The 26,439-nt window shown below is 44.4% G+C and overlaps 1 protein-coding gene across 3 annotated transcripts in view; it reads left to right on the top strand.

Annotated features, from left to right (window-relative positions):
* thrab (thyroid hormone receptor alpha b) overlaps positions 1 to 26,439 on the top strand; it is a 154,813-nt gene that overhangs the window by 86,889 nt on the left and 41,485 nt on the right. For all 3 annotated transcript variants that reach the window (XM_046377791.1, XM_046377792.1, XM_046377790.1), the window contains one exon: positions 4,140 to 4,218. The gene's annotated coding sequence lies outside the window, so the exon portion shown is untranslated. The remainder of the gene's footprint in view (positions 1 to 4,139; positions 4,219 to 26,439) is intronic.

The raw sequence follows: 26,439 nt of genomic DNA, 5'->3' as shown, positions 1-26,439 counted from the left end.
ACCATCAGTCATGGTGAACATGAGACTGAGCCTTTGATGGATCTTATGAAAGCCCCCCTTTTTTCTGAAACATTTCCAGGCTTTTAAGGCTAATTCAGAACAATCAGATAATTTGAAATTCCCATTAAGAGGCTGCTCTTTTTTTCTTTTTGATTGGTCAAGAACCATGTGTATGTCTTTAAGCACTAATGAATCCACATGAACAAATACTAAGAGTACATTTTCTTGTCTAATACAACAACTTCATTGTCTTCTCAGATTTGTGATCTTCAGTAGCTGAGAGTCAACCTTGCACTTTATGCAATATTGATAATGAATCTTTGTTCATTAGCCTTTGCTACCTCACAGCCTCGTATTATGAACTCGCAGCACCTGTTTTCACTTTGCCAACAGTAAATAGGAAGGTGCCTCTTTAGATCTGACATCTGGCGTAGCTGCCTCCACAGATGTTGGCATCAGGTGATGTTTAAACGAAGGTGTGTTTGTCGCTCACGAATTTTCATAATTTTGAGTCTAGATTAAAAAAATACAAAAAACAAATTCATGTTCGGTGCAAGGAAAAGAGCAAGTAATTGGCGATGCGATGTACCCTGAACGTTTTTATTAAATGTACTGCATGACCCTTGCTACACCTGCCTCATATACTGCGCTGTACTTTCTGATGCTGTACCAGTATTCAATCAGACAGTTTATATAAGATGGCTACCCAGTTAGTGCAAATATAGAACAAGCATGTGATCACATGCCACACGAAGGCTACTGAAATCTAACTTGACATATTACCCCCATCAGCAAACATGCAGAACACAGGGAGGCCATCGTGATCCATACGCTGAGGTCATGTAAGAATAATCTGAAAGTTGCATTATTGATACAGATTGTAGAATGGACAGAGATACTTCAGCAAAAAAATTGTCAAAACCGAAGCACCAGAGCCTGAGATGACATTTAGTCCTTAGCAAGGTTCACTCATGAATCCTACATTTCCCACAATGCATTTTTCATTAGATGGTTTCTGTCTGAGGAATATTTTCTTTCAGATATGTTAAGCTCCAAGTCTAACTCAGCATGTCCCGACTGACGGTTGTTTTTTATTTTTTCCATATTATCCCCTCGGAGCCACAGACTGTTTCCATCTCGGAAAAACTGACCTTTCATGTGTGAAACTGGTGGCGTGCCCCTTTAAACTCAGGTCACGTGACCAACGATCATAAATAAGACACTGAGCCAATCGTCAGCTGTTGACAGGCAGAATAGGTGTTACATTTTTGTAGGCCAGCCACTCCCCAGCAATTCAGTGTGAATACCAACTGGAGGATTCATACTGGTTTTTGACAACCCAGTGCTGGTTAACCACCTGTTAGATTCCAGCCTGGAGAAATTCATTCTCACACACACATACACACTCTTTTTTTTCCCTCCTCACTTCTCAGAACAAATTAGTTAGTTTCAGCTGCAGCAGGAGGACATCGTATGACTGCCTCTCCATTCAGGTTGGCCCCTCGCAGTGAGCTCCCTCCCTCCTTGTGCCCTGTCCTTTTCGCCCATGCAGGACTGCAGGGGAAGAGCCCTCCAGCTAATTAGAGACTTGCCAGTGGAGTTTCACTGCAACAAAGGGAGCCATTCATGTCGGCAGGATGGTGAAAAGGCCGCACTGGCAGCAGCGATAGCAGTGCTTGGAGGGGTTAGCAAAATGAAAAGACTTGACTTTGAAGCTCGCCTTCTTCCAGACACCCGAGCTCTCAACTCGCTGCAGTGCTGCAATCCATCCTTATGTTTTTTTGTCTTTTTCATCACATTTTCCATGTACATCATTAAGTGCACACTCAGAATAGGTGATCGTCACAGTATATCAGATCTGTAGACTGTATAGACACAAGTATTGGGTTGAGGCTGTTCCTCAGGGTTTGTTCTCGGCCCCTGACTTCCAGTGAAGGGAAATCTTAATGCTTCAGCATACCAAGACATTTTGGACAATGCTATGCTTCCAACTTTGTGGCAACAGTTTGTTGAAGGCCCTTTTCTATTCCAGCATGACTGTGCCCCAGTGCACAAAGCAAAGCTCCATAAAGACATGGTTGGATGAGTTTGGTGTGGAAGAACTTGACTGGCCCACACAGAGCCCTGACCTCAACCCCATCCAACACCTTTGGGATGAACTGGAACGGAGATTGTGAGCCAGGCCAGGTGTCCCAATACTTTTGTCTATATAGTTTTTGTCAGGATGTAGAACATCTTATGGAGTATCTGAGTTCTCTCTGAACCTTTGACTTCCTGTCGTAGTCTTCCTTAGCACATTTGTTCATTGGAAAGCTCCAAAGAAGATAATAAGTGGAGCTTAGGTTAGGATGCATTTGTCACATTAAGAAACTAATTTAATCTAATTTATCTAATTTAAATTGGGAAGCTATATATGTTTTTTAAAGGGACAAGCTGTTATGTTTTTTTAATCTATTGAATAAAATTCTTGAAAAATCAAGCTTCACTTACGAGTTGTTTCCAGATATTTCATCCAAATACCTAAAATGCCACCACAAAATCAAGTGAAAATCCAATGTTAGAATAAAACAACCAAACAGTCCCTTTTTAATACCAGAGTTAGTTATGACAGGATAACTTCTACATTGCCAAATAAGTACTGCACAGAGAAGCTTCCTAATTTCACACATCCACATGTACAAGCCAGAGACACACATGCAGATGCATTAGTTCCTGCACTTCCTGTCCGAGGGGGCCATAAAAACACAGCAGCTTCCTCTTTCATTTCCTGTGTCAAAACACTTTCCAGTTCAGACATTTTTTCTTCCCATCTTCTTTCTCATTTTGACAGATTTTATCACATTACTTTGCATTTCCACTCGTTCATTCAGTCCATGTTTTCTGCTCTACACCTTTAGTTTTATTTTCTCGTATGAAGCCGTACATTTTCTAAGAAACCTCACCAGGTAACAGATGCATTCAAAGATGTGCACAGTCAGATTTTTATTTTGCGGTTGACAAATAGGAACTAAAAGGTCAAAAGGCCTACTGAAGCAGAACGTACGCTGACATGTCTGTCCGTCAGCTCACTATCACTGCTGTTTTGCATGAAGCTGAGGTCTGTCACTTCCTGTTTTCGTGCAGTGTTCATTTTTGTTAGTTAAAATCAGCACCGATGTTACAAAAGGTTCTTTTTTTGACAGCAGTAAAAGAAATTAGCCATTGAGTGGTTTTAATTGTTGTCTAATTGTTCTAAGAGCTCACTAATTAACATGTACTACAATTCCTTTAGTGATCCTAATCTTATTAATAAGATTAGGTTGTTAGGTGCATTTTCTAAAATGTATTTATTTTTTTACAATGAACAGTCATGCTGTTTCCCCGCTGTCCAGTCTAAACGCTAAGCTAGGCTAAACACGTCAAGACGCCAGAATCAGTTTTGACATAATTTTTCTCTTTTCGCTTTCAGAATAAATCTGCTGTAATGTTGGAAGCCTGGCAGTTCACAGTTGACGTTAGCACAGCTAGCTGCACTGGCTCCTCGTCTGAGAGGACGGGTTAGTAAACCTCAAAGTCTGGACCTAAAGATGGCTGATTCAATGCAGACATTAAAACCAGCAACACGAGCTTTCTGCAGCCATTATAGCATGACTGTGACGCAGGCCCGCGGATGAGTGTTTGGCTTTCATGTCTGTCCGTGAGGTAAGCAGGCCATGGCTTCTGAGGATAGAGTTTAGTTTTCACAGAGAGAGAGAGAGAGAGGGAGAAGGAAGGGAAGACATAAACGGAGAGGAAGAGGAATAAAGACAAGGGCAACAAAAGGAAGAAACGGAAAGAGGCAGACAAATATAACATTACAGCAATATAACAATTAAGTTATATAAATAAACAGTTAAGGAAAGAGGGAACGAAAAACAAGTTGTCTTCAGGCTAAGATGAAGGCGAGAGGGGAGGAAAGTCTGCAGAAGACAGACAAAAGTAGGAGTGAGGAGAGAAGGGAAAGGCGTATTTCACGGGGAGGAGGGGTGGCTGTCCTCGCTGGCCTTTGTACTGTATGGCCTTGTTTGTTTTCTATATGCTGTATCCCTCCCTCCTCTGCCTCCCTCCCTCCACCCTCAGCTGCTCACGCACCCTAACAATCCTCTTTTTATGTCTTCCAGGGCGGAGACAAGGAGGACCACACGACGCAGGAGGCCCGGGGAAATCATTAACCCCTCGCAAACACACCCAGTATGACTGGTAGGTCATGTTCTGCCCATCTCCCCATGTGTTTGGTTCATGTTTGTTCATGCATGTTTAGTGTGTGTGTTTACACATCACAGACTCAGCAGGGCCTGGACTCAGCACTGTTGCACTCAGCACTGTATGACGGTTCATTATGTCGTCTGGATGTCTCCCACCGTGTTCGCTCGATAATCACGTACGGCCATTATTTTCCACATGTGCCCTCTCTGTCGTCCGGCCTTGAACGCTCACCGTTCTGTATCTTATAACCAGTAGGATGAGAGTGTAAGGTCCTCTGGATGCACGGGTGACACGCTCCCCACAAGAGCCGCTCTGAAAACTTTTAAAGTTTCAGTGTCGTCTGAAGTTCAGCTGTCACAATTTAGATGAAAGATTCATATAAATGTTGTCACACTCATCTGGGTCACCTTGTGTGATTCTTCCTGCACACGCAGCAATATAAGCTTATTCAGCACCGTGAAGTGCTTTATTGACTTTTTTTTCTCCCTGTTTAGCCTGTCAGGCTCCATAAAGTTTTTTCTTTATGTTTTTAAAGCATTTTATCTCTTTTTTTGAGTTTACTGTAGAGGGAAATAACAAGAAATCAGGAGAAATGACGTTCCTGGTCCGACTTGAACCTGAGACATCACAAGTCACATTCGGGGCCTTAAAGTGGCTGTAATTTATGTTTATATTATGATGTATATTATGTCTGTAATGACAAAGACAGTGTGACAGTGAGGGAGAGGTTGTCGGCACTGATGAACCCACAGAGAATGATGACCTTCATCTGCAGCTCCCCTCAGCTTTACAAACCTTCGCTCCTTGTTTACTGTGTCCACTTTAAAGGTGATGGATATGAAATCTTTTTCTGCTGCATGCTGCTTCCCGACAGAAGCTTGATGATTTTTGATGACTAAAACTCAGTCTTGAATGCTGTATGCTTTTCCGCTTGTTTTGTGGTTAGAGATGTAAATGTGCCAGTTTCACTTCTGTCAGTTGAGCTGAATGTGATTATTGCATCACTAATGCATGTAGGCTACAGCAATAACTCTGCCATTTGACTTATGAATGTGTGCATGTAGAGCTCAGGCTTTCTCTGATCTGCTAACAGTAAGCAACAGAAGTTAAACTGAGCAGACGTGCATCCTTTTCAGTTTCTTTTTTGCTCTTTTAGTGCTTTCTCGTTTACCGTTTTGAGGTGACGTATGTTTGAGTGTTGCCTCACACTTGTCTTAATGTATTGTCAGGTTTGAATGGTCATTAATGACAGAACTGGCTTTAAGTAAAAGGATTCTCCTCTGTGGAAAGGACAGGAAATTGAAGTAACCACGTGATAGCTGAGGTGACGGAGCACCATATGCCGGCTTTCATTTAATTTCTGTTTCTCAGACTCTGTGCAAAGAATCTTCATCAGTCGGCTTTTGCTTCCGGTGCCTCCCATAGTCCTGTTGTCTCCTCTCCTCTCCTCTTCCCGCACAGCTGGAGAGAATGAGGAAGCGCATAATTGTGGTTTAATCCTGCCCTAAGTCCCTGCAGCATTAAGGGAAGCAGCAGAGGGAGATAATGCATGGCAGCCCGGACACAGTGAGACAGAATAACTCCCAGAGCGGTTTGGACGGGCGCTTGGTGAGAAAGGTCTTAATGGTCGGGAGCTCAAACTGGACCGAAGGGACCTGGTGTGAGTCACAGGTTTAACTGCTGCTTGTGGGAACTGGATGCAGGTGATACTGGAGTGAGTGATGTGAGTGCCGCTGTGGCCACAGGTGATCATTTCACCGTAATATCACAGATTTGTTGTCGTACACGATCTGACGATGTCGTACACGATCTGACGATGTCGTGCACGATCTTGAACTACATAGACAATAGACAAGTTTTACGTATCGCCATGAAGTTAATGTTGATTGTTGTTGTAATGACTGATTAATGACACCACCTGCTTTTTAACTGGTTTCTAATAAAACTCGCTTCACTGTGCAGATTTGTCAGCCACGGGGCATGAAATCTCTTGGGAAACAGAAGGCTGACTGGTGATCGCGTCAGGCTGCCAGCCTGGCAGCGTTTCTGTCTGCTTTCATGTCTCCATTATTGACCGAATGAATGAATAATCTCCCGCTCTGTCCTGAGTTGGTGGTGGTTGCTACTGCGAGGAAAAAGCAAAGCGATCCTGTGGTTTGTTAACAATAACACAGGTCGAAACCCTTTAAGAATTCTAATAAAAGCATTTTGTATCTGGATTTTTTTTTTTCGCAAACCAAATTTCTGCATGAATGTAATATAACTAAAAGGAAATGTTCAGGGGCAAATGAATGGACTGAACTCAAAATGTAGTTTTTGGTCTGGGACGTGAGTAGGTGTTCCTTCAGCACAGATAGCAGATTCATTGGTACAAGCAGTACAGTATAATGTGTTGTGTGTTGAACTGAACATGACACAAACAGAGGTTGTCCTCTAGCGCTTTAGTCACTTGGTCCCTCAGTTGATTGACTCGATTCTGACATGATACACAAAATATGTTCTATCAGCAGTGAACAGTGAGGAGGTGCCAGCTCACAAGCCACACAGCTTCCCTTTGCTGAGCTGATGGCAGGACCAGGACCAAAATATATACGTGTGTGTTTACATGCTCACTCGGTCCATGCAATATTTAGCAGCTGCAACAGAAAATGCAACTCTATACTTTGTGTCTGGAAGGAGAGCATCTTCAGTGTCAGCCTTTAAAGCGAAAGGTCTCGGTGAGTCATGATGCTTGTAAAAGCTGTGAAACGTGTTGCCTTGTCGCTGGTTCCAGCAGTGACCTTCCATGCCAAGCTTTTCCATCAGAGAGGTCCTCGCAGGACAACATGTCCCTGCTCTTTGGTCGGACAAAGAGGACAGAAAGCCGCTGCGGGCTGGAGTGGGACTGCATAAAGGGGATATTTTAGAAGGCGTCTTCAGCTCCAGGAAGTTAGTCTTTCCAAGCAGGGATGGTGCAGACATTAGACTCACACTTTCAGGTCCAGGGGTTGATGTGCACGTATGGGCATACATAAGCAGACGTGTGAGTGTGTGTCTATGAGTACCTCTGTGTGTCTTTAACTAGCAGCCAGGCGGGGTGTTAGGCAGGGGCCGGCGAGGAGGTGGGATCTCCCCTCGCTGGACTGGAGGCAAGCATTCTTAACACCTCATAAATCTCACCTGGTGCTACAGGACCGCTGCTGACATAGCTGCTGCAGAGTGCACGTGCACACACACACACACACACACACACACACACACACACACACACACCTCATACACACATGCACAAACTGTGTAGCATGCACATTTTTGTAGTGGGTGCATGTTGAATGCAGCCATGTGTGTATATATAGTATGTTTTATTGCGCACACACAGTAAAGTCAGAGCCTGAGAGTCGGTCGTGTCAGCAGCAGCAGTGAAATTGGAAAAATAAAGTGATGTATAATCTGGCAGTAAGATCTATCACTTTTCATCCAGCCACTCTTTTGTCACACGTAAGAACAAAGTAAAGATAATCTTGGCAGAATAAATTCAGCAGCTCAGAACCCTTCAGACCAGTCCCTCCTTTGTCCTGGTCCCCGTCACAATACGCTGACTTTTATCCTCACAGTCCTCACTGATTCAGTTATTTTAAGTGTCAGTCATAATGCTCTACTCAAAATCACAGGCCTGTTGTCCATCTGTTTCTGAATGTTTTTCACTGGATTTTAATCTCATGTTTGCCATGATGTGCCATGGTGTTTTAGTGGTTTAATTTGATGCACAACAATTAGAACAAGCCCTTATTTAGTGTTTTTTTTTTTCATGATGATGCTTATAACCACTGCGATTTGATTCTTATATAACTTTTTAGGTATTAAATAAAATAATTGTGAGTAAATGCTGTCATGCTGTCACCTGTAACTTTCTGTAAATGCAGCCCTGGGGCTCTGCATAGCCCGAGAGCAACTTATTTTACATGTGAGTAAAATAATAGTCTGCCTCTTGTGGAAAATTACACATCACACATCACACATTACACATAATGTCTTTTATGCTATCTTAGGCTGGAGCATATTACCCAAATTACCTACCAAAGGGCTGCGTTTCACTGATGTAAGCAGCCAGTGTGTGACATGAGGTCTCTCTGCTGTTGTTGACAGTGTGTGTGTGTGTGTGTGTGTGTGTGTGTGTTCAGAGAACTGCTGTGAGGGAGTGTAGGAATGTGGTCGAGCCAGAGTCCATTATATATTCGCTGAACTCATGTACCCTTTCGGTTTACTGTCAGCGGTCCCACAGGTAGCTTAACGCACATGTACACCTGCGCAGTGTGGACCCCTCTGACCTCAGGTGTTTTTAGTGTCTGTCTGTGTCTGTGTGAGTGTGTGTGTGTGTGTAATCAATATGATGCTTTTACCTAAAAAAGCCTTTGTATCGTTACAGGACAGGGATGGGTTCAGGGACACCGAGTTTCCTCTCATTTCCTCTGGTGTCTAACACAAAGCTGCAGTGCCTTCAAGAGGAGTTTTCCTCTAAAAACAGGCCCACTGTGCACCTGTTGTTGTTGTTGTTGTTGTGCACCTTAACACCAAGACTTACCCTTCAAACAGCAAAATGTCCTCACTCTGTTGGTTAACAAACACACACACACACACACACACACAGAAGTTGCTTAAGACATGACTTTCCTCACTTAATGGAGTTTCTTCTCTAGATGTTATCTTTAAGAGGCTCCCATTTTGTTTTGCTCATAGTGAAGTCGTGGCAGGGTGAGACGTTAGCGCTCGTCTTCTTCCCTCGTCTTTCACGACGGAGTGGAACACACACACTCTGCTTATAACACACACCCTTACAGACATAAATGACAATTTGACTTATTTAATAAAAAGTTCATCAGAGTCTGATCTGATCTGAAACAGCTGGAAAAGTTTACAGCACATGAGCTGTAAGCTAGCGAGCTCTTCTCTTTGCAGTGTTGTATTGACTTTGTGTGTAATGTAGACGTGCTATGAAACCGTCTGTGAACACCATAATGCATGATTTATTAGAGCTTCCAGTAATGTTTACTTACTGGAAAAAATGGTGCATCACCAGAATGTGTCAGTGAAATTAGACAAAAATGAAGGAATTAACACATTTTGGACGAACACACACAGCAGTGTGTGCCGCTGTGTGTTTGGACCCCCACTTCCCCAGCCTGTAACACACACACTCAGGGGATCAGAACATTATCAGCTGAACTAACTCGCTGTGTGCTGCCACCCTGTCCACAGCTCATTGATCTGCTGCTCGGGGGCTATTTGCTTTCAGCTCGGGGGGAATGGTTTCCTGGCAAACACGGTGGGTGCGGGCAGGGAAAGAGTGTGTTCTGTGTGGTCGACCTGCTCACACACTGACTGAAGTGAGCAGGAGGTTTTTTTCTTCTTCTTCTTACCCTGACAGGCATTAGCTTAACTAGAGATTGAATACATTAGCGCAGAAAGTACACAGTGCTGACCTCGCAGCTGACCGCCGCACTTCACTGCTGCCGCTGATGCTTCTGAGTGGGTGTGGGTATTTGCAGCTGTCATACACAAGTGAGTTTTGTGGTGGTTTGAAGACCAGACTCATTCATTTCCCTGCGGCATTTTGATTTGTTGGATGTCAGCTCCCCCAGCGCCGCCCTTACTTTCAGATGCTTTTTTTGGGTCTTTTTTTTGCCTGCTCTTCCAAGACCTGGTTAGCATTAATGAGCTGTTATGCTGACCGCTAACAGCGATGTCTGAGCAGTAAACGTACCCAGACTCAAGGTCCCGCATTTTTATGAGCTTGCTGGCTGCTTGCTGCACTGCTGCTGTGTACTGTACATTGTCCTTGACAACTAAATGTGACCGACCAAACTATGCTGTTGTGTCGTGTGCAAAAAAGAAATCTGGACGTCAACCGCATCACGCAGGACTTTAACGCTACAGGCCGCGACAGACAGCTGTTTCATGCGGCATTAAAGGTTAAGGCTGGTGCTGTTCTGCATCTTTATTTTTAACACATCCCATGAAAAGACCAAAACCAACAATCCCAATCCATCGCTTCATATTTCCCAGGCTCTCCAACCTCAAGACACAAAATGTCTAAAAATGGGTCAAAGTATATTTAGTTTAGCAAACTTATTTAATGGCTCTTGTCCAGTTGAGCGAGTCAGTTGCGAGACTGACTTACCCGAGGCGACGTTTTGCTTTTACCCGGACAAGCTGGCAGTTCTTACAGTTGAGTCCTGCAGTGTAAATACTGCAGTTGCTGGGGAGGATTTCCGGCTCTGGATTAATACACATTTAATACACTCTAGTGAACAGCAGAATGGGTGATTGGGTCAGAATAAACTGCATTGTGTGTGTGTGTGTGTGTGTGTGTGTGTGTGTGTTCATGTTAGCCAGTCCAGCCTGATGTGTTTTTAACAGTTTTTGGACAACACTGGAGCTCCATGGCACAGAGGAAGAATGTGGGACTGTGAATGTGGGATTTGTTGACAGAAAATATGGAATACTGATAGGGCATCAATGCGTTGCCTGGAAAGCGTGCATACCAGTATCTGTATCCCAGAGAGATGTCGCTGATAATTCACACGGCAGTAATTACAGTTTGATTTGTTCTTCTCTTCCCCACAAAATCGCTTCGAGGTCAGCGTCTTAGGCCGTCATCATGAAATTTCACTGTGCGAGCGCAATCATCTCAGATAATCGGCTGGAACAAATAAGCCTCTTCGCTGTCTCCCTGCCGCTGTGGCAGCATCAGCTCTAACGACTCGCCCGCTTCCTTTCCATCCCGATCTGTTGGCTCGTCTCGGCCCTCCTCACCTGCCGCCGTCGTCTCGCTTCACAAACAGAAACACACTGAAGCTGTTCAGCACGAGCGCCTGCTTATTACAGATACCAGACTTGGAGAAGACTCAAAAAAATAAGTGCCTCTGGTGTGTGTGTGTGTGTGTGTGTTTCAGCAGCCTGCTAAATGTGCTTATGTGCATGCGCTTGTTTTAGGTTGTGCACGTGTGTTTCTTTTACAGTTTACAATCCCCAGTGACTTCAAGTATGACAGAATGTAAATATTCACACGCCGTATTTTATCCCAAAATGGCAGCTACATCGGAACGAATTTGACGTGTTTAAAAACATACGTTTGGAGTAAGGGCATAAAGAAATCCTTGTTACGCTGCCAAATCATGTTTCAGGTTTTTCTGCGCACATGTCAACATGTATTTCTCCCCCGCTGTGTGTACAGTACTTCACCTGGCTGATGACATCAGAGCACATACAGGGCGGCTGTTTGCCGATCAAACGACCACACGTGAACGCAAACGGCAGCGCTGGCCATTGTCCCGTCAATCAGCTCGTAAATGTGGTTAGAAGGACGTGGCAGCCGTGGGACAGATGAAACGAGATGTTGAGAGCGCTTTTATCCTGCACTGTGGGATGCAGTGGGAGGTGGAAGGCTCAGTCCTGGTCCAGGCCAGTTATAGAAGTTAGGGCCTGGTTTCTGTAACCAGCAGCCGGGGCCTAATTTGGTTTGCAGGCTTCCGTCCGGTCAGTCCCCACACGACAAGTACGTTCACGCTCAGAAATTTGATATGACCCGCTGCACTGTAAAAGCTCTGACGAGTGCCAGAGTTAGACGCTCAGCGGTTGTTGTTTCTGAACTTTAGTAGGTCACATTTGTAAGAATAAAAGCACCTCGAAAAACCTTGTCATTAGGTATGTGTCATCGCACTGTTATGGACATGTTGCTCTCCAGCTGCAGGTCGGGGTCTGAAAGGTTTCTGGAACTTTAGCAACATTTCAAGAAGAGACTACAGTGATGTGATATAGAAAAGATGGCTGTGACGGAGCGTGGCAGGTCGTAGCTGTTCTCTGACTGCATTCTTGTCCTCATTACAAACCTATTTTTTAGGGACTATAGTAGTTCTCCAATTACAAGTTTATACAGGCTAATATAGAATACCTGATTTTCATCAGGCGTTAAACCAACTGAGAGAGGGGTTGAATTAAAAAAGGGCCCCCGTCTGCACTTGAATTAGTAGTACTACTATAACCATGTACCCCTCTTTTCCTTCTTTTTGGGACTTTCTGGTGAACTGGAGGCTTGTAACAGTGGGAGGAAGCATGACATAAATACTTAGTCTGCAGAAGGAACAGAAGGTGTGTTTGAAAAATCTGTTTCCATCAGTCTTTTATCACATCATAAAACCCCTTAGCATGTTTTTTCTGGAATTTGCCTTCACTCCGAAGCCACTGGCTGCCAGAGAAATAGTTTTAAGATTCTTGTTAGGAAAAGCTTTTTATCAACAACAGGGACATTTCGAGGGGGGTTTGGGGGTCGTAGTCAGAGATGTGATTAGCGTGTTATCCTGCAGTGCTGTTGGAGCTTAACGGCAGATTTCACCAGCCACATATAAACCACATACCTAATGATCTGGATTATTGGAGCCCACCCACTGCATGAGCCTGGCCCACTGTCTATCTGTTTGATCAGCTAATTACTGCCATAATCACACACACACACACACACACACACAACCCCAGAGACTGGTTTTATGCAGCGAGCTGCCAGGCTTTGGCTTCCTCCTCCCTCCCTCCTTTACTCTCCTCACCGTCTCTCGTCTTCTGTTTCTCGGCTTTTCTTTATTCCTGTCCTCAGAGCAGCCTCGGCGGCTTGTGAGTTATTGAAATAGGACAAGGTCTGGAAACTGGAAAAGTGGCCTTGAGACTTAATTAATTCAAGTCAGTCTGCAACATGGTAGTCTGAAAGATGGCTGGACACTAAGCTGTACGCGTCACGGTGAGGGTGAAATATTATATCTAGGGTTAGGAACTGAGCATTTGCAGGCACTTAATTTGAACGGTTTTTGCTTAAACATGTTTTATTTCGCTACAACCTGCAGAATTTATGCTTTGACCTTGATCCTGTTGCGCTGCAACTGTCGGCCTATGATTTAGCCATTACCACATATGTGATCTAACTTTCTGAGCATGCTAGTGCCATGGCTTCGGGATGTTGGTCTGAGGTTGGTGTGTCCACCGCTTTGTTCCAGACTGGAATGTCTCAACAAGCACTGGATGGATTGTCGTGAAATTCACTACAGACATTCATGTTCCCCAGGGGGATGAACCCTTTAGGCTTTCTAATCCCGTGAGGTTTTACCTCCAAGTCAGCATTTTTACTCCTTCTCTAAAATATCTCAAAATTTACCGCATAGACTGCAGATTTTCATGGTCCCATGAGAATTTATCCAAATTTGGAAATGCTCTGACTTTTTGTTCTTTAGTGAAATCTCTTGGCATATTGACTTGGTTTCTGATAAACGTGGTATCATCACATTCCCATCAGCCTCAGCTGTATTTTGTATTTCGTAATAATTTGCTACCTTACGTGCTAAACCTTATTCATTTATCGTTTTACGTTTTCCCGTCACCTCTGTGCTGCTGCAGGACGATGAGATGAGACACGTTTTCTTTCTGTTTAATAACCATAATCAATGATGACCCGGCCACGTTAGCGTTAGCCATGATTCTGCTTTCTGCTGTGCTGCCACCCGTATGCTCTCCCTGACTCAGGGGAAATTCATTACCACTGTTGGAGCAGTTCCTGCTACGAAAGATTAGTGTCATTACCTGTCAGCGGAGCCTGGAGATCCGCTCTGTTCATTTAACTTGAAACCCATCTCAAGTAACTCCAAAATGTACAGAAAGCAAACACGCTGAGCCAAACTTCTCTGGTTATTGCATTCTTTACCACAGGGAGTCAGAATGCGAAAGGAAAGTACTGATTTGATGCCTTTTTTACGATGTTTCATGACAGATTTTATTTCAGCTGGTCTATTTATTTTATGTACAGTTCATTCATTTTTCTTGGATTGAACTCCAAGGTTCGTGGTGTTTTTGGTGTGTGACGGTCGACAGCCAGAAGGGCAGAGCTGGAGTTCCCCCAGTGAGCGCCATGTGCTGCTGCAAGTGTTTACTCATCATATAAAACTGCACTTTTATATTTCCTTAACTTAATTTTCAGCCCCTATAAAAGACAGCCGAGCAGAACGAAACGGATCTCTTCTCCAGGCCACACTGTTAGGTTTCTAATTTTAGCAGATCATTAGGAAATATTTCTTTTACTGTCTCTACCTCTGTCTGTGTCCACTGTCATTCATTCTTGCATCCACAGTCATACATCAGTGGCTAAGCGATGTGGAAAGCTCTTATAGGTGGTCCGTGATTAAGTTCCCACTGTGGGCTAAGTGGTTTAAAGGGCGGGCTCTTGGAAAAGCCACAGAGAGTATGAAAATACATCACACTCAGTAGCATAAAAACTTCTTTTGACCCATATGAATGACTTTTGGTTTCCTGCTCTATTTCCCCACATGCAGCCTGCTGCACATCATCACAGTCGCTGTCCCATCTATGAAAGCTTCTCTGCATTCAGCAGCACCTCATCCCATTAAGTGCTCTACTGAGAGCTTATCAGTGAAAGAGCAGTGGAATAAAAACACAGCGAGGAGGTGTGAGCGATGTGTTTAGACACAGCCAGTCGCACTTGGCAGCTGTCCTGCACAGCACAGCCCCTGGTCTGACTCGAGCACTAGTGTGTGTGTGTGTGTGTGTGTGTGTGTGTGTGTTTTTCTTATTGTCTGCGGGCTGATATTTCTACGCATGTATGCATGTGTGTAGGTGGGTGCACAGATGCATAACAGAGATTCAAACCTCTAATTGCCCAGGCAGAAAGGCCAGCGACCTGTGCCAGGAACCTCAGTACGTATTTCATGGTGGGTGTGTCGGGGGTATGTACCACTTTAAGCCAATCAGCTCACGGCTGCACCAGGAAGTTGTGGTTTGGAACATGTGTTGCGGCAACAAGAGAACTGAAAGGGTAACGAACGGGGAAGAGAAGAAGCTGTTTAGTGCCAGAGTGCAGCCTCTGCTGTTCGACCGAGACTGTTTTTTTCATTCACAGACACAGTGACATAATATGAGGCAGATACAGCACGTTCACACGGGTTTGTAATAAGGGAAGGGGTGTGGGGCGATGTTAGAGGGCTTGGATAGAAGGAGAAATGAAAGGGAGCGATGCACCTCTGTGGCCGGCTGCTGAGAGATTCTCACATTTCACAGCATTGTTGGCACATTCTGGTAGTTTCCTCCCCACACTCTTCCATTGTCAGCTAATGGACCGGTACAGGCTACAGGGTACGCACACACACACAAAAGGCATCACAAGCCACCCAGCATACTCAGTTATCCTGAGAGAATATCGGATGACATAAGCCATTATCATCCTGCACAAACAGTGTCACGCTGTTACCTCAGGTGATGCATAGTCATAATAATAATAATGCATTTGCATGGTGAGGTAACAGTTTAACAAAAGCATTGTGAAACAACAGCATGAGCGAGGCAGCCTGGACATTGTCAGGGAGGGTATGTGATACACGAGGTCATGGGAACGAGGCTCAGACACATTTCAGCCAAAAAATAAATTAATTAAAAGTTTAAAAGAGAGTGAAATCCATCCTCGTGCCTCAGGGACAAACAGACACTGAAGTCTGACATTAACACCAGATGTTGGAGACAAACTTCCAGATTCAGTTAATTAATAAAGAGCTTCTTTCACCTTGTCCCAAAATCTTCTGATGTCCTAATTCTGCCGTATCTTTGTCCCCTTTGTCTCCTCACTGACTCACTCAGATGGGACAAACGATGGGACGGCATCAGACAGGCGTTGATGTCTGAAGCAGAGTGAGACTCCCCCGTTGTTCCTCCACTTTCTGCCATCTTTACGCTCCTCTTTCATCAAAGGTTGCTCCCGTGTGGCAAGCGAGCACGCTTGAAATCGAAGCGGTACATCTGGCCTTCCTGTCTTTGTTAAAGCATTTCCCTAAAAGCTTGTGCGTTGTAACATTTTCTAAAGTACGGAGCATTTTTCTTCTCACTTTTCAGAGCAGTTTTTGCTCACCTTAAAAGCCACCTCACACACATACCAGCATAACATACGTCACGCTGCCGCTTCCCCGCCTGTTAGACTGGATCTCTGAATTAATCAGGTGCCTTAGTCGTGGTAATGAGGTGTGTGATTTGCTGATAGAATTAGCCAACAAAAGAATGAAAGAAGAGATGGGGCACCTTCCCCAGCAGAGAGGGAAAAGGCACCATTTTATTAAATCAGATCTTCAGTTTATGGTCTGTGTGCAGGCACAATAGCTGCTTTTCCCTTGAGAAGATTGCTGGCTGGCATTTCCTGCTCCGGGGTGACCCTTTGCAGATTAGAGGAAATTGATTTAATGGCTCTGGTTTAATGGCTCAGAAAGCAACATCCAATGTTGATATTTTCTTTCTCTTTTGGGGTTTTTTTCCTTCTGCTTGCTTTCACTTTTTTAAAAAAAATCTGATCCTGTTTGTGTTTGGACCAAATTTCCTTGGTTTTCTTTGCAGCACACATTATAAATGAACTGGTGTCTGTGCTTTTGTGCTTGGTTTGTGAGTATGTGTGGATGCTTGTAGGATACAGTGGAGAAGGAAGGTCTTTGCTTTTTTAGAGAGACAGACCTGGGATCAGTCACAGAACTGGACTAAGCTGCATCCAAACTTCCAGATGTTTGGCTGCGTGACCAGTGTTGTACACAGATGTTAATACCTGTGCTGTAATGTCCAGCATGTCAGTGACAGAGGAGGTCCTTCAGCAGGCTCACATTAGTTAAAACCGCAGGGTCCGTCCGAATCCACATCCACATGCTCCACATGCCTTCACTTACTGTGTGGAAGGATCCTGAGTGATGCCAACTGCCTCAGGAGCAAATCCTTAGGTTGAACTCAAGAAAAAACATTGATGCTTTTAAGAAAAAGGGCGGAATGTATCCTCAAATGTACACAAAAACCAAACACTAAGCGTTCTTGCCTGTAGCAGTCGGGTTTAAAGACCCGGAAAGCAGCTCAGTCAGCTTCTCACGTCTTGAGAAAACAGAATTTTCTGCCAACAGTTTTGGTTATTTCATGCAGGATTTATGTGTTTTTTTTGTTTCGCCTGCGCTTGTTTCACTGGTGTGAAGCACACAGACAGCTTTGTGTGATTATCTGCTTGAAGGGATGCACCAAGAAAAGTATCAGGTATCAGTCCGATGCTGTGCTGGCAGTTTTTGTACTGTGTCTGGTACCCTGACACCCGTTCCCACCTGGCAGATTGACGTTAACCTGTCACAGGTAGGCAGAGGAGGAGGAGCAGAGTCAGCAGTTTGCAGACATTCAGTTGGCTTGTCAACATCTGGTAGTGAGTCAGAAAGTTTGTAGTTCATACTTGGGTCATCATCTTAAATATCATGCATCTTGTACGTGCATTTTTATTGTTGCAGTGTCTCCATGAATCTCCTCTTAGCTCCTGTAAACCTGTTGAAAATACCTTCCAAAATATGCGTACACATGAGTACTTTTTCTTTTCTTTTCTTTTTTTTGGTTGTTGTGAATAGAAAATAATGCAAGGTTGACGCTGAAGTTGTTGATTGACATGTACTGCACTGTGTCAGGGTATTGTTACCATGGCAACTCTGTTTGCCAGGGCACAGGGACAAAGGCCACTTTGAGAAGCCAGCTATTTCAAAACATATACAGCTTTTATGACGAGTAAGATGATCTGAACCGGGCAAAAGAGTTCAGTTTCGACTGTCTGAACACACCCAGCATGTGTTCGAGTCGTGGCACTTGTGCTGCATGTGTGGAGCTACGGGAGGGGGGTGGATGTCCAGCATGTGAGGAATGTGTATGTGAGCATTCAGTTTTATGGGACCCACTTTCAGCGCTCTTAGAGCACTATGGAGAAACATGACAGGTGGGAGTCACATTGTGGGCCCTCAGGTCAGGGGCCTCGCAAGGACAAGACATGAGAGAGAAGGAGAAACTGGTTGGTTCATAATATGTTGGAAAATACTGATACATAACATATGGGAACATCGTGTTATTGTCATACTGTAGAGGACAAGAAAAAAAGCACTTTTTGGAAAAAGTAGTATATTTGCTTGCCAGAGCCGGAAAATGTTTCTCGCAGATGGAATTTATCCTTGGACGGTGTACAGGGGTATCTTGTTTTTCTGTTCCGTTAATTTACATTTCATACGTACATCTTGTTAGCTGATAAAAAATTCACAATATGACCTATGTACACAGAAACATGTCCAAATGAGCCACTTATCTTCTGAGCGTGCGACTTGACATTCCGTGTCCTGTCGGAGGTCACATGATCATGCAAGCAGAGACCGCGTGGAGTCGAGCCGATGCATCACTTCCCCCTAACAAACGTGTTTTCTTCTCACTTTTACAATGTAAATAAAAACAGCACCAGATACTGCAAACGGCTTGGTGTTTTTTTTATCTTACATGGCTGTTAGCTGATAATCTACGCGAGCGCAGTGCATTTAATTAGACATAGACACAACAGCGACATGTGGCCATTCTCCACAACGCACCGCTTGCCGGTTAATAAAGATGACCCGGGATTTTGACTAATGAGCAAGGTAATTATATGGCCACATACAATGTGATTAGCTGCAGCGTGTAGAGGTTACAGAGGGGACACACACTCGTGTTGCCTCCCCCAGTGCTGAGGGACCGTTAGCGAAGGGAAGCAGGATGGCTCCAATCCTCTTTGCTGGTCCCCTAAGGTCCCATGTTATTTTAATGTTTCCCAGCTGACATCAGTCATGCATGTCTAGCTGCGTTAGCGAGCGGCACGGAGAAGCCAGAGTAGCCGGTCTGTCTCGTGTGCTACCTCGCGTGATCGTGTACGGGGTGTGTGTGTGTGTGTGTGTGTGTTTGAGTGTGACAGATGAGTGGATGCAGTGTGCTGTCCAGGTTATCTGTTTAGACTGCTTGTTTAGTTGCGGAGAAGCCTCGGGGGGCCCGTGATTATGAGTCATCACGCTTGGCTCTGAATCTTCTCCGCGTTTCCTGGCCTTTTTGGTGCTACAGTAAATAAATATAACTGCTGTAATGAGTTATAGCAGAAGTGATGCACTTGTGTATCGACCTGCACAGTCTGGCAACTCCCAGACTTTGTGCTTTTAATATTTTTCAACACTCATATCAATGTTTTTATGATGAGCAGCTCTTGTTGCCAGATGGGTTTTATCCAGATCACAGAATGAATCATAGAATGAGCCTAATGAGCAATATTAGTAGGTCCTTATGTGTTTTTGTTGAGAGGATTAGGCTGCATATAGGTTTTTGGCTTCATAAATGCATTTCAGTTGAACAGTTTCAGCTGTGGTGCAGTTTGCCAGCTGCATGAGGTCACAGTTTACTGACTTTGCTTTAAATCCATGCATTGATACTGTTAATGGGTTATGGTTCATTGCTTAGCCAATAAAGGCACCAAGAGGGTACTGCCATCATTATATCAGCTTCACAAATAATGCATAGATGTTCGAACGCTCAGTAAATAACATCCCCATAGGCGTGCTGCATTCAAAGCCCCTGCTGAAACTTGAGTGAGATCAAAGAGCACAGGTTTGCTTTATAGCCCCATTACGCAGCAAAGAAAAAAAAACTTTCCACAGAAAGACATTCGTATGGCAGGCAACAAAACTGCTGCAGCCCGAAGGAAGGCTGGAATCATAACAACTGATATCAGAATAAACACTGCTTTATTTTCTCATATCTGCTGTATAGGAATGAACAATCTGGAGAAGCAAGCAGGGCTGCTCAGTGTTGGTGTGTGGTGTTCATGCAGTCACACACACACACACACGCACACACACACACACACAGCGAGATCTGTCCTCTAATACCTCAGTCGGTTCAGCCCTCTGCCACCTCTTCGCTTTGGGTTTCACATGTACGACTAGTAGGGAGGGAACAGGGAAAAATCCTGATAAACTCCACAAACGGTGTCTCGCAGCTTTACAGGTAATTACAGGTAATCTGCCATTTCTAATGATGTTCTTACAATGTGTGCTTAAGCTATGTGGTGAAAGGTGACCAGGCCTACAAGACAAACACACTTTTCCTGTAGATTGGTTTAGCAAAATGAGAATCTCGTGTGAGTTTTCCTGTTGCTGTAGCCTGACGTGTTTGAGATAATTTACCCTATTTGACACAATTACACAAGCGCACATTGCAACGTGGATGCCGTAACGATATGTTGCGCAGCCCCGGTAGCAGCTGCAACAGCACAGCGAGTGATGAACTGCGAGCTCGGCGGCCATGTGTGTGTGTGTGTGTGTGTGTGAGGAAACAACTGGCCCCGCCCCCTGCACATATGATACACCCCAGGAGAGAGATCCCACGATAACATCGGAGCTTATTGATACTATAGTCTTCAATAAATTTAGCTCCAGGATGATACTGGGTTGTGGTGCTCATCCCCACCTGTTGTCAGTGCAGGTGTTAGATTTTAATCTAAGGGGAAAATAAGCTAAATATGTCACGTTGCTCTTGGCCTTTCATTGATAACACTTCAACAGACGCTCCATCCTTATTATTTATGCTCATGAGCGCGGCGTATCTGTAGAGACTTTAATATTTTACTCTTTCACAAGTAGTCTAGGGATGCAAAACGGGAGTTGTGCAAACATAAAAGAGAATGTTTTAACAAAAAAAGTTCAGTTACACAAAAGAGGAGCCTCATTTACTCGCTCACTCGTAATACATATTTGCTTTTGGCAGTGTAGCTCTACCAAATACTTTTTTTAAGTTTATCCCTAACTGCTAGCAGCTCGGCCCTCACTGATGCTTTTTAAGCTTCTGCTTATTTTCATATCTATAGGAGCAGCCAGCGAGAGCCCACAGGAATAAAAATGGACGTCTGGGCTGATAGAAGCGCTTGATTTTCATGTCATTGTCATCACTGCATGTCAGAGGCAGAGGAACATTTCAAGCTAGAAGTGACAGCGTTATGATTTACTTCACAGATTTCAAATGACTGTTGATCTATTAACGTGTAAATCAGAACGGCGGGGAGACTGTCTAAGCAAACAGAGCCACAAATGACAGCAGCTTTCCAAAACTTTTAAGGTTGTTTAAGTTGTGTGAAAGCAGCTCGGTTCAGGTCTCACCCGGATTAAGCTGAACACTGATCGTCATGACTAAAACAGGCAGAGGGTTATCTCTAATAGACGAGAAAGAGATGACAGCGATGCTCAACACCTCCTGCCGCCATGTTTCCGCTGACCTTTAAACGGTTATGTTTAAATGTGTGAGTTTGAGTTGGCACCAACAGCGCAAACCCAAATTTAACAGATTAGCTTTATTTAAACAAGCCTTGTCTCATTCTCTGCACTGAATGTTGAAGTGGCCCTGCTTTAAAATAACTCGTGTACACATGTTTTGACACATTGATTCAGTTCTTAGTCGTGTGAACGCTTTTGATGCTCTGCTTGTACTTAACTGAGGGCCCTTCAGCTCGAGTTAAAAGGTGTCATACTTCAAACTGGTTATCAGATGTCTGACAGCAACTGACAGCTTCACACCTCATGATTTCCCCAAACATCTTCAGAGTGCTAAAAGGTTAAAAAAGAAAAGAAAAGCTCTCCAGTGTAGCTCGTCACCTCGCTGTGGTAAATTAGATTTTGTCTGAGATGCTGCTGCTGTTGGAGTTCTTATCCAGATTGAAATCCCAGCGCTGAAGCTCAGAGCTCCTGTGACGAAACAAACCTGTGGCCAAATGCATGAAACCAAACCAAATACATATCCACAACTGACACTACACGTACACACCAAGACAGGAACATTCATAAGTCATCATCCCTGAGTGCGGTTCACCCGCCTTGTGTTTCCTCAGCGAGGGTCTCCAACGGAACAGCTGGAACTGTGCCTGTTCACAGCACTGTATCGCTAATTCATCACATGTGCCTGTCAGCCATCAGCATCGGCAGTATCTCAGTCATCACGATCAGACGTCACCGGGATGAGCCGGGATTCATTTCTAGACTCTGTGGACAAAATGCTTTCCCATTCAGGATCAAATGAAAACAACGCTGACAAGGAAGCAATGGCTCAAGAGTAAAGAAAAAGTGGAAAAATGAATCACTTACAGATAATTTAAAAATAAGATTTAAACATGTGCAGACTGTCCCCATAATGTACAAACGACCTAAACAAATGGTGTTTTAAAGGTTACGCCTCATGTCTGATGTTTCAGGTCCACCTCGGCGCCTCTTGAAGACTGGTTGCCACATTGTTCACACAGACAACACACCATTTTAACCCTTTCACACCTTTGTTCACTGACACCAAATGCCTCTTAGCCTTGTGTGTCTCACCACCACCACCACCACCACCTGTGTGTGGAGCTAAGCGTTCCAGCACCCCTCTAGCTGTGACATTGTGTTCAGCAGAAAGTGAATGGTTTGAATTCCCAATCCTGTTAAGCGGTGATTTTTCCGCAGCAGGTAGCAGTTGCACCCGCACAAACACGTCTGCAGCGTCTAAGTGGTGCTGCATGTCCGCTGTGTGCAGCTGCCGTGCAGGTTAAGGGAAGTCTTTATGGTGATATTTAGCAGTCATTCACCACACATTTCTGGTACTTTGCTCAGCTGATTACTGCGGTTGCAGCCCTGGAGCTTTGAAACCTGTGCCATTTGGAGATTGTGTCCACATGCAAGATAAAAATGAGGCTTTGTAATGATTTACATGAGCACGTCTTCAGGATAAGGCGGGGAGTCGTTCAGTCTAGAAACACGGCTCCTTGTTGCTGATTGGAGCACCTTGATCAGCCGACCTCCTCCACACCATCACAAGTCATCACCGTCATAAGTTCTTCAAGTGCCTCATTCTGCTTCATCAGCAGCCACACAAACATCCAGTAAGATTCAGGAGAGTAAATCAATTACATGTTACGCATGATTCACTTAACATCCTCTCATGGTACCAATTTTCTGTTCAGGCAGGGAGAAAGGCGGACCTATTAAAGTATGATTTGTTGTACACAGTGGCATTTTGTAACCTGACGTAGGCCCAGCAGGACCAAATCACGTGGACTAAATAGAGGGCGTGTTATAGACTGTGTCACTCATCTGATCAGTCCTCCATCAAACTTCTGTGTGTATCTCCTTTCTGTTTCCGAGCATGAAGCAGGAGTAACACGGCAACATGAAACAAAACAGAAGTTTGCAGATTGCTGTGTAAAAGAAAAGAGGAAAAGACGCCTGCTCCCACTCTGAAGTGTAATCATGACCCACTCACGACAAAGGAAAACTGAGACGGGTTGTTGTGTAATCAAGGAAAGATCACACGTGCACAGTAGGAGGCCACCAGCAGAAAACAAAGCATGTCAGGCAATTATATTATTGATGGCTGTGCAGCGACCTGCAGATCTCAGCGATATGAGCTCTGCTGGCATGTTAACATTAATCTGCGGCCCATTAGGCTAATGATATGACCACATGAGCTGCAGGGAGCTGCGATAGGCCTGCTGTCTGTGATGAGGCTGTTTGTCTTCAGGTGCGGCGGCATAGTTTTTTCACTGCTTACATCTCAACAGACAACAAGACATGAGACCACATGTTCATATTTATTGCTGATCTTTTTTTAGTTTTGATTGCATTTATATGGTTATTGATTCTGATGTGCGAGTTGAAACTTTTTCCACTGGGTGGGTCAAAGCTAAAGCTGAGACGCAAACTGTGCGTCTTCCTCGCTTTGCCGGCTTCCGCTCTTTCTCCTCCGTCGCTTGTTTGGATGCTGAACCAGCTGCTGCAGCACAGCTCAGGGAATGGATTTGTGGAGTGACACAGCCTGGCCTGTAATTTGTGAACTTATTTTTAGCATAACTTATTCGTGCATTAGAAGTTGAGGTTTACTGCTGTATCAGTATTTCCTAAATATTCCCACCATCAGGGCACTGTCAAAGTTAAACATCCTGTTCATTATGCCGAATGTTGGGCACAGGGTATACAGTGAGCAGTAACGATCTCGCCACAGTCAGTCACGTCATCACATATTCAGAGCTGTTCCTCCTGCAGCAGCAATAAGCTTTATTTCAGAAAAACTGCTCTATCGCAGCCCTTCGCTCAGATTAAGAAGAGCAAATCCGACATGCGCTGCTGTAGCTTAATGTCTCATAGCGACATATCATCTCCCATTATGTCTCCATCTGTGATGCTGCTCTAACGCCACAGTCATCCCAGAATCCCCGCGTTCCCCGCACGAGGCCTAATGGCGTCGGGCAGAGCTTATTCACAATTCACGCCCTCCTGTAGCACAGTGAAGAATAACAGCTCTCCCCTGAACTGTATTCCCACAGATATGAGTTAACCGTTTCAGGGAAAAACGCTGCTGATCTCAGGTTCTGAAGTCTTCATGTCGCTGCCGGTTGCTTCATACGTGACTAATGAGAGCTGTGGGAGCGGTTGCTGGCTGTACACTACGTACTGGATCTGCCATTATGCCCTGTGAGGCCTAGAATAGCCAGTTATGGTAATTAATTGATTGTCAGGCAGCAGCTCGTTAGTCTTGGTTGTGTCAGATTGATAAATGAAGGAGTTATTTCAACAATAGCAGCATATAATGACAGAATCCCACTCTGTCCCCTGTGCTCTACATTCTGCATTGTTATCTTTGCTTAAAACACGCCTGGGAAACTGTTTTTGGTATGTCTGTAATGTGTTACGTGATCTTAATGTATGTAAGTGTTTTTCCTTCTTTTCGTACTCGACTTCCTCCTGTGAATGTTTGTTCTGTGTTGGTGTGTGGAACGTAATGACGCTGATGTGTTGGCCATGAAGGCACAGATTCAGATTCAGTGGAATAGTGTAGGTCAGATGTAGATCAGTTCTGTCTGGAGGCAGTCCTCACGTGCCCATGTGGACTTCGAAGCAGTTTTTTCGCTCACTGTAATCTGTTATTCCTGTTCATAGCAGCCATTAAAAGATTCCTTTTCCAATGCTCTTACACTGAAAGTGGTGGGGAACAAAGTCTTCATTCTCAGCAAAGTGCCTTTAAAGAATGTCTGAAGTTAATACGAAGCTGAGTCTGACAGAAACCCCCTTCATTTGTATAACTTGAGATAAACCTATGAGACATATTTGCAGTCTTGAGGACAGTGGATTTTGTCCCTAATCGTTTCCAATGTAAGCATGTTATCTTTTAATGACCAAAATTGTCTTATTGCTGTATTGGATTCATAGTAAAATGACTCGCCTGCTGCAGGCTTTAGAAAACCTTCATTTGTACTGTCACAGTTCCACATTCACCCAAAACACCAGTCGAGTGTCTTCCTGCCTTTTTCTCCAAAAGCGGTTCGTTCTCGCATTCGAGAAGCTGCAACTGGAGAATGTTTGGCACTCGATAAATGAATCGGAGTCTTATTAAGTCTCAGCTGGTTTTTATGACTGTGACGGTCCAGCATAGAGTGGAAAAATGTGTTTAACTGCATTTCAGGGGTATCTTAAATCAACTGATCTACAAACTTTGAACTTTGTGACGTTTGTTTGTTTTCTTTTTCCTCGACAGATTTTTGACTGAACGCCAAAATCATCCCCTTATAAATAAGTCTGCAACCCACACTCATAACCTTTTAAGAAATGTTCCAGTGAGTTAAAGTAGGTGCAGTAACATCAAGGTGTGTTGATTTAACAAAAGCTGCACACATACAGAGCAACGTGTAGAGATGAATTATTATTAGCACCTGTTAATCCAGACAGGTGTGTTTCTGTAAGGTGGCGACAGACGGCATTCCTGCCCCTATGATGTGTGTGTGTGTGTGTGTGCGCATGCATGCGTGCAAGCAGCCATATACACCCGCACACACTGTAAATCAAATGTATACGGATCAGAGTGTGAGGTGAACCATGCCGACGGTCTGTCTCTGTCTTCGTTTGTCCTCTGGCCTCCCTTTGATTGTGAGCAGTCTGAGGGTTGGAGCTCGCAGGGGTCAGCAGGGCAAATTAATACAATGCTGCACAGTATGGTCTATGAGGGAGAAGGAGTGTGTGTGTGTGTGTGTGTGTGTGTGTGTGTGTGTGTTCCTCAGCAGCCTTAAACAGCCTGCGGTGGAGAAGTGAATATAAGCGCAGTGAACCCCTCTGCCATTTTCCATGTGCATGCATCCATACAGCGAGCGTGGGCGGGTTTCTGTACGCACGTCTGTCCCTGCTTGATGCTTGTGTTGGTGTGTGCGCAACTTGAAGGCATGTTTGTGTGTGTGTGTGTGTGTGTGTGGGGTGCTATTTCGAACACAGACTCTGTGAGGTGTAAAGGAGCTTCCGTCGCAATCTGTCTCCCATAACGGCCGTCCCATATCTGGTCGAACAGGATCGT

Source organism: Scatophagus argus, chromosome 21 (assembly GCF_020382885.2).
Source record: "Scatophagus argus isolate fScaArg1 chromosome 21, fScaArg1.pri, whole genome shotgun sequence".
In the NCBI taxonomy this organism is placed as follows: Eukaryota; Metazoa; Chordata; class Actinopteri; family Scatophagidae; genus Scatophagus; species Scatophagus argus.
Note: the sequence above shows the minus strand (reverse complement) of the source record. Positions and strands in the feature narration are given on the sequence as shown.